General features: G+C 27.0%; 1 protein-coding gene across 2 annotated transcripts in view; it reads right to left on the minus strand.

Moving 5' to 3' along the window:
• The window catches only part of cv-c (crossveinless c), a 713,946-nt gene that overhangs the window by 703,364 nt on the left and 849 nt on the right, over positions 1-9,733 (minus strand). The window lies entirely within an intron of this gene.

The following is a 9,733-nucleotide window of genomic DNA, read 5'->3' on the forward strand; positions in this document are numbered from 1 at the left end:
TTACAAAATAATCTAATATAAACATTTGAGCTTCACATTATTTAAAAAATAATCGTTACTTTTAAACCAAAATAAAAATTTTACACCTCATCCTGTTAATATAATTTTTAAAAAAATTCAACTAAAACCTATGAAGAGTTAGGAATGCAGTACGGAGTAAGGACTGGAGCAACGGTTATGGAAGGAGGTGATTTATAAGTTAATATAAAAAGGATTTATTTACTTATTTATAATTATTTTTTTGGAGTGTTTAAGTCTCTTTTGGATTACATGCGATGGTACTAGAAAAGATAAAAACTATCTTGAGCATAATTAAGGTACATTTAAAATTTAGATGAAGTTATGGGTTTTCACCTAGAATAAAAAGTATATAAATCAACTTTCAGGATTTATAAACTTTATAGGCATTTAGGATGTTAACTGATAAATACAACAAGATGAAAAATAGCTGAAACCATTTTGCGGTTAGCTCCATACAATTAAAAGAAAAAATACTATTGTTTTTTTTAATAAATTGTATCTAGATAAAACACCTCACATACTCTGTCAAAATATCATACTGCTTCAATGGAAGCATTCTCGTTATTACCAAAATACAAATTGATCTTCCTAAGGATTCTTAAAGGCTGTTTAAATTTCAAGTCCATTCGGTGTCATTTGTTATCCTTCAACAAACTCATATCACCGATTTTATAATACCTATGAATAAATAATTAATTAATCCTATGTTTCATAATTAAGATTACAAATAGTTTTTAAAAAATATGAAGATAGTAATGCTAAATTGTTTGTAACAGTAAAACATCTGTGACAATGCAACAGGTCAGCAATGTGATTTATGGTTTGACGTCTGAAAGACATGAAAGCCCTCCCTCGGGCTGGCTCGCTAGTTAGGAGCATGTGTTCTCTTTGTGTAGTTTAACCTGCTAACAAACCTTATTACTGTAGTTTGGAATTTCTAAAAGATGGAATGTTTCAATAACGAAAGCATTATTGGTTTTCAAAACTTCATAGAATGTGGTAATAAAGTAAAAAAAATAAAGATGATAAACTATAGTAAAAGACAGATATAAAAAATAAGATGATTTTTCCAACATGGGGTAACTAAATAAACAACGATTTAAAATTTTATAATTATGTAACAGGAATATTTTTTTTAAAGACTACGAAAAATTAATAATATTTCATAAAATAACACGACAAAATTTTTTATTTTAATTTATTGTTGTGGAAAAATAGTAAATATTATAGCATTCTATTTTTTTCTTTAATCAAATTTTCTTATATATTATAAAATAAAAAAAGATTTAGAAAAAAATATATACCATACATCAATCAAAAGATTTCTGGAAAAATATCCAGGATTTTCTTAACAATCTGAAGCCTTGACCATCTTCCTTTTATTAATTACACAAGGACAATTAATCTTTCTAAAATATTTTATTTTAAACTTTTTCATTGCCATTATATTACTCCTTATGTATTTCAGGTAACTAATTAAATAATTTAGACTCATGTTAACTACTATTAACACTGCAAGATGTATCATATTTAAAATTTTTAGGAATATTTTGTGTTATAATATGAAAGAAAATATTAACTTAAACATACAGGCGAACATAATAGCTATTTTTTTAAATTTTGTCATAGCTTATTACTAAATAAATATATAACGGATAAAAACCTTGTCATTCACTATTTTAAAATGATTTTACAACTAAAGATAACGTTGTTGGCAAATCTTGCCAGTAACCTTCAAAGTCTGTTAATCAAAAATTGTATTTTTATTTTTTAGTTTATAAATTAAAAAAAAAATTATTTCAGATTTGTCCTACTGAAACGAGCAATATAAACTGGTTAATGACCAAGAGACTATTACTACATTGATCTTAATGTTATCATTAATTTCTATTATTCCTTATAGAATAATAATAATAAGCCTTGTTATTCTTTTTTTTTAATTAAGTTTAATGTTACCATTCCATTTTTTTGGGTAATTTCTTCTTGTGTATTAAATATTCAAAAAAATAATTTTTCTCCTCTCCTATGATATATTTATAATTATACTTGAGTATATTTAGCTCATATTTATCGATTGCATAAGCAGGTAGAAAATTCTAATATAACCAAGATATAAGCCATTGAAAAATAATTTAAAAAGTTTATACTTTACTATGAAATGAACTTCAAAACATAAGATTGAAACAAGGTTTTTTTAACACTAGATTTTTTTTTAGAATAGGAAGATACTAAAACGAGTAAATTAAAGAGCATTAACATTCTTCGCTCTTAAGTGCTTGGTAGTAAAGTTAACTATCATTCCAATCCAGAAAATGAAATAACAGATTTGATTAAAACATATAGATTAAACAATGATATTTTTATATCCTCCTCCTCTACCTTCAGATCAAAAATTAAAACACAAAAGTGCTTAGTTCATTTCTTTTTATCTTAGACGATTTGGGGATATAGCGTCTCCATATTCTACATCCAATCAGTCACAGTATTATTAAGTGAGTTACAAATTTATAAATGAATATTTAAATAAAAAATTTAAACTAAAAAAAAAATATGATAATTATTAAAATACGCGCACTACATACATTGGTAAGGATGACATTGGTTTTCCTATCTAAACATTTTCATTTCATTTGATCCTTTTTTAAAATAAAACGATCCTAAAGATAAATGAAAAAAAAAGTGCAGATGCCTCATGGATAATTCAGTTTAAAATTTAAATTCGTAGCTATCCTATTGGAATAGAGAAGTATCCAGCCCCCGCAAGAACTAAAGACTAACCGAAGGCCGGCGACAAGAATGTTGCAATAGTCAGGACCGATTTCTTCATCTCTCCTGAAGCCATGCAGTCTGCCACTGGTATACCTTTCCCCATTGGCAACTGGTCATTAAAGGAAAAAAAATATAGAATACTTTCTTTTAGTTTTTCAACATGCGCTATTCTGGAAAATAGATCAAGAATCGTTTCTTCTTAACCTTATTACGAACAAGTGATCTTAAAACGCCAGAGTGTAGGGATAGATGAACAATCTATTCCAACAATATGATACTCCCTAAAACCTGTTTTTATGCAGTAAATGGAAACCATGAAGTTAATACATTTTTTTTAAGCCTCAGGAACAGGTTCCAAGATACAATTTTCTTAACAAAATATTTTGTAAATTGTTGCAGAGAAGAATTAAATAGTAAAAATCACAAGAAGACTGCTTTCCAATTTGTTTGATATTCCATCATAATATTTCAAATTGAAAGATTTATTGTTGGAAATCATTTTTATATACCACTCTTATTTTTAAGGGATAAAGCGTATTTCTATTCCTTAATTTATTATACAAAAATATTTAAGAAAACTCAAAACTTTATATTGGAATAACGTTAAGACGGTTTTAATACTTTTATTGATATTAAAAACAAAACAAAAAAATAACCACTATCATCTATATATAAAGATCAGATATTATAAAATATACTCGAGGTGAAGTAAGTTTAGTGCAATGAATAATTATAGTTAGGTATGCATTAAAAAACAAATATAATGAGGAAAAAATCAAGATGGTAATGTTATTATTTTTAATTTGAACAGAAGCTAAAACCCTGTAATTCATTTATGTATTTAATTATTCTTAAATTACAATGATATATTAGGTACTACGGATTTCTTCATACATGCATAAACTATTACTTTTTTAATTAGGGAAACCAGTAGTGAAATTATGCACAAAACTAGTTGGAGGCACCGTATAAGGAAATCGATTATAACCCAATGAATAAATTCTTATTTACGACCATTAATTAGCAAAAGAGAAAAGATCTACTGAATACAAGCTATTTAGTAAATAACATTTATTTATTGTTGGATGTCCATTTTCAGTTAACTAGAATACTCTACCAACGTGTCTTTGGTTGTGAATATGAAAGATCATGATATTTACAAGAATAGAAATGCAAGGACTCTCTCACAACTATCAATGACCTTTTACGGAAAATATATTAGAAAATGTTATAATATACACTACAAATGTCTCCTTTGGAAAATACCTTGAAAATAAAAAAATGTTGAAAGATGTGATATAGAAGTGGTTGGATGAAATATATGAAACTATAATTTATTGAAAATAAATTTCCAAATAATTTAATCATTTTGATAAAAATACTTCGCACTTCTTGAACAATATTAAAAAATGTATTTCCTTTTCTTGTCTTTATTTGAATCAAATATAAATGTAGGAGCCAAAAACTGATTGGGAACCACTACTCTCACCGTTCTCCACAAAAAAAAAAAATTATCTAATACAAGATATCTCTCAAAACCTTTTTATGAATTCCCTTGATTTTTTTAGTTAAATTTCAGGTCATCGAAATAGTTATGATAAGATATGATTATATGAATCCATAAAGATAATTTTATTAATCTCCCCTAGCATCTTAAATATTAGAAAATGGAAAGAAAGTAATGATAAACACTTTATATGCTGGTTTACCTTAGAAGAACGAAGTTCTACCTGATATTAATATATTCATTATTATTTAGGAGATAATCAATGAATACACAACAATACGTTTTTCGTGTCATGGTGTACTTTAACGACGGCTTACTTTACGGTGGCACAGGAAAGTACCTTTCCTCTAACTTTATGAAAATTAAAGGTTCTCTCTTTCAGAAAAACATTTTTAAGAAGAAAGAATTTATTTATTGATAAATATTACAATCTGCCACAATATTGTTAGGCAATAAGTAATAGTGATAACTTATCACATTTGAACTAAAATTAAAAAAAAAAAAAATTAGAATAAAAATAAATTTAAAAAAAAATTACATAAAAATAAATAAAACATCTATCTTAATATATAGACAGGAAGTAAATAAAATGAACATAATGAAACTATGTATATTAAGAAATATGAGGATTCCGAAGCCCAATCTATCCCTCATGTTTGAGGGGTAGAATAGGGAACATTGAGATCCCAGCGCATCCCTCTCACCGCGTTACTGGTAATGAGACTGAGTAAGTGCGCTAAAGCCGCAAACAATAAGCTTGAGTGGAGCATCTCACCATTAATAAGTCTCTTGGCCACTGCCTTTTCAACATTTGCGATGGATTGTATGAATGGATGGAACTGGATAAGTATTAGAATGATTAGAAAGATGTATATGAAATTTTGAAAATTTGGTTGGTATGAGATCAGGAATAAAAGGAGTATGAGGTCAGGAACAGAAGGTCATGGGGTAGAGTTCTGCTGGAAACGTAATAGGGTGCATTGGCTATGATTCTAAGGAATTTGGATTGGATAACATTGATGTTCGGGGGTTTAGTTAACTTTAGGGGTAAAGTTCAAGTCCGTAGGTCTGAGTATAGTGTTATAAAATGCAATTCAGAAAAAATAATTGAAAATTTACAATTTTCCAAAAACCGTGAACCTTTAATAATATTTTTCATAATGTCAGTGGGAATGTACTTAGCAACATTGTGAAGTAAGCCATCAATATGTAAAGTTATTTTGACACATAATAATTCACATTCGTGTTTGCAAATTCGCGTTCGTGTCAAAACTTTGAATCACGACTGTATTATACTTTTACTGTGAGAACAGTTTCATAATCGCAATAGTTCCTTCTATCTTTTACAAGCCGCAGAGCCGTACAACATACGTTTCGCGACATTGTCTCTAGGAATGCTTTAGCTCATAAATTATCTCGATTTCGTACAATTCTACGATTTTCATAAATTTAAGACTTTTCGCTGACTTTTTCACCTTCAAAGAATTTACTGACTTTTCAATCATTTTCAGATATGGTTGGAGGTATCCTGCGAACACTAACGAAAATTAACACAACACAAACGGGTCCAACGTGAACAGGTAAGTAGCAATTTGGTTATTACAGCACTGATCTCTAATCTAGATCTTCACAAATGTTTTAGTGATGCTAGAAGTTATATAATAAGTAAGTGAAAAAAACACAATTCAAATAAAATTAATAAATAAGGAATTACGGAATAAGGTCAAATCATAAGATTTCATAAATAATAAACTTAAAATATAATTTTTGTTTTTATTTGAAACTATAAAATTTCATATATGTATATATAGTTGACCGTAAAATTTTTATTGTAATTATGAATTTACTGTACCCTAATTGTAATTATGAAATTACTGTAAAATTTTAATTCGCATCATACTATAAAAGTTGAAGATCGATACATGTATATCTTAGGATAAAAAAATATATTGTATTCTTAAATGGAATTATAAATAATATCCTTTTTTTTTTTTAATTTGAAAATTTAGTAAAAGAATCATGAGATAACTTCTCAACTAGAAATAAGAATATATTTTATTCTCGATCTATTGCAACAACTCTTGTCAGTCATTAGTGTAATTTTATATAGAGTAATTTTAGTGTCTTTATCCAAGTATTGTATTATATGTTTTTCAATGGTATTTAAGAATTTCGTTTAGTATCTGTGCCAAATGAAATATTTGACAGACAATCCTGGACACTGGTGAATCTCATCGTTGAATGAGTCACCGTTTTAATGGCGGTTATCAAATTCACATTAAAGTCATCACACGCGGTATGAATTATATTGATATTATAAACTCGAGTAGTAAAATATTATCCTCAGTAATTACATGGGAAGGTTCTGGTAACCTCTATTGTAACCAAACGAATTAAATATTGATAAACAATTATTGAAACTAATATCACTTTGTCATTATTTCAAATCAAACACAATATCTTACGTAACAAAAAGACATATTAAAGAACACAATTATTCAACAAATTAAAGGATAAAGGAGCTAACTAGAAAGTTACTTTGGAGTTAATTTAAGTCCAGCAGTTATTTTGCACTGTATTTTTCTTCTTTTCCTACATATTCAACAGCTCAGAACAATTGTGCAGATATAACAATCTTTCTGGGTCGAAAAGGGTGCCGTGAAATATTATTAGTATAATAAGTGTATCACGAAATTTTATTAGCACAATAAGTGTGCTATGAATTTTTTAAAGCCTAAACGGGGTGCGACAGCGAAAAATGTTTGAGAATAAAGTGCAAATTTGTTAAGTATTCATAATTAAACTCTAGTACCTTAATATTTAAAGTCTAATAAATAAAAAATTCAAACCTACTATATAAAGCATCAAACGAGACATTAAATTACTTCATGCTTAATGAATAGCTCACGAGTTCAGGAAACTGGAACTCAATTAGGATCATCGATAAGCTATCGTGCCATTCAATATTTACAACCTGTTTGCTTGTTGATCTGGATTTTTATATCGTAAATAACACGAATGATATATTTATAAATATTACTTATAACAGTTAATATTTTGCATACTGTGATTAAAATTTTCTTTTAAAAAATAATGCGACTTAAGTTCTTTATCCGAAATGTCAAGGAATCTAAAAAAAAATACTAATTTCCACACGTATGATTAAATGTATTTTTACCAATGATCCTAAATTTTTTACGATTACTAACTATATAAATAATCGATTTAAAAAAAAAATTATTTCGATGATTTCGTTATGAAATATAAAATAAAAGTAAATGCATCCTGGACTATTTACTTACTCTATTTTACTTTCACAATTCTTACTATCATCTGTTTTTCTTTTTCGTTCTTACTTAAAAATTGTGACTCCCTAATTAAATAAAAATTACGAAACAAATAATCTAATTCTGAGTTAAATCCAGTTTTTAAATAAAGCCTAACGCCGTTATAAATAAAACATTAAACATTTAATTCGTAAATTTTTATATTTTTTAAGTTTTTTGTTTTGTTTTTTATCACCATAAGTATTCAACAATATGATGAAGATAATATTTTAAGAATTAATTTTTTAGTGTAATATTTTAAGAACATAATTCTGGTTAGTTAGCAATTTAAGATAAATATTTTTTTTATAAAGTTTTTGTTTTTTATTATCTTAAGCATTGTATATACTTTAATTTCTATAAATTGAAATGCTTATTTTTTTCATTTAAGACTCAATACACAAAGCCTTCATTGAAATAATAAGTTGACGTCTGACAATTACACGATTATTAGGAATATAATTGGATTACAAAAAAAATTTACAAACAAAATACAGTGCATCTCGCTCACTATCCATAAAATATGTCAGCTACAGACACTACAAGACATCTGAACACATACTTTCGGAAAAAAATTTCTTTAAAATCATTTTTCAGGATCAGATTCAACAAAAAAAATCTATTAACATAAAAGTGTAAAAACTTAAAAAGAGAAAAAAATTAATCCTTAGAATATAATTTATTTATATTAATTTAAATGAAGTTTGAGCTTCAGTATTTATACAATCATGTGAGTGATTTTTTTTTAATCTGTTTTTCATTGAGAAACAAAATTCATTTTCAGATTTAATTTATATAAATCATCTATTATACATATAATTGAATATTTACAATACCATCACTTATCAGACATTTTACTACTTGGTAGGCAATTTGTAGATAAATAAATAAACAATTGAAATATGTCAAATACAAAGCCTTAAGTCTTTAAGATACTGGTACAACAGTAAAATAAAAATACGCTGATCATTTCCAATTATAAGTAATTTGAATGTTAATTTTTCGTAGCCTCAATCATCTTTTTTTTCCCCTTCAAATTAATTTATTTAGGATACAGAAATTCATCCCAACATTGGTGTCAAAGTTTTGTCGAACATTTAGCTTTAAACACTAACTAAAATTTAGCCTGAACAATTTTCTTTTAATATAATAATATTTTTCTCATCACCGCGGAAGAAAATTTAAGTATAAAAAAAATCTAAATTGGTGGACCTTTTTGAACGCCTGAAAGTATTTAACCTTTTAAGTGCGCATATCAGGTGTGAAATACAGTTGCATAATCGATGAAGTGATAACTCCTATTAAAATGAGATGTTTACACTTCAAACTCTTCAACATGATAAGAGCATCAACAGAGGAGGACAGTTGTACATTGATACAGAACTATTTTAAACAAATTAAAATTTAATTTGATATTCTTGTAGTAGGTTGCAAAAAATATTATACAATTAAATCTATTCAATAAAATCTTGTAATTGTCTTAAATTTAATTGTTCTACAAGCTGAAAAAATCCGTTTGCCCTAGTTAAAAAAAATTAATTTTATTTTTTCCGACAATCAAAAAATGGCTTAATAGGAGACTGTGAAGTCAATCAGGTCAATCCAACCCTCTGCTGTCTCCGATAACAGCCAGGAGATAAGATTAGGGTCTTTTGAATATCAGTTTGTATTCCATCGGAAGATCCATGGCGGGTTCAAGGAATTCCATGACTTTTGATATTATTTCCCTAAGTTATATAATGAATTTCATAATGAAGAGGTATCGTACTTTTGTCTTTCCCTATACTGCTGTAAAATAAGATTTAACATAATGTTATGTCAGAAAAACCTGTGAGTTGAATTCTAGAAATACAAAATGATAGGTAGACAATGCTCCTCTTAGTACAGACAAAAAAAAGTAAATATTTAAACGCCATTAACATAGTAATTATGAATTTAATTTGAAGGTCGAGGGAACAATACAGGGAGATATCCAACTCTGCCACGTGTATATTCATGTTAATAAATAAAAAAAAAAGTCCTGGTATGTAATCAATTGAAGAAAAAAAAATTAATGAAAGAAACTAATTAATGTTAATTTAGTTTTGTTAGTTGTTAGTTTTATTACTAT

Source organism: Halyomorpha halys, unplaced genomic scaffold, assembly GCF_000696795.3.
Source record: "Halyomorpha halys isolate HHAL.00 unplaced genomic scaffold, Hhal_1.1 Scaffold603.1, whole genome shotgun sequence".
NCBI classification, from domain to species: domain Eukaryota; kingdom Metazoa; phylum Arthropoda; class Insecta; order Hemiptera; family Pentatomidae; genus Halyomorpha; species Halyomorpha halys.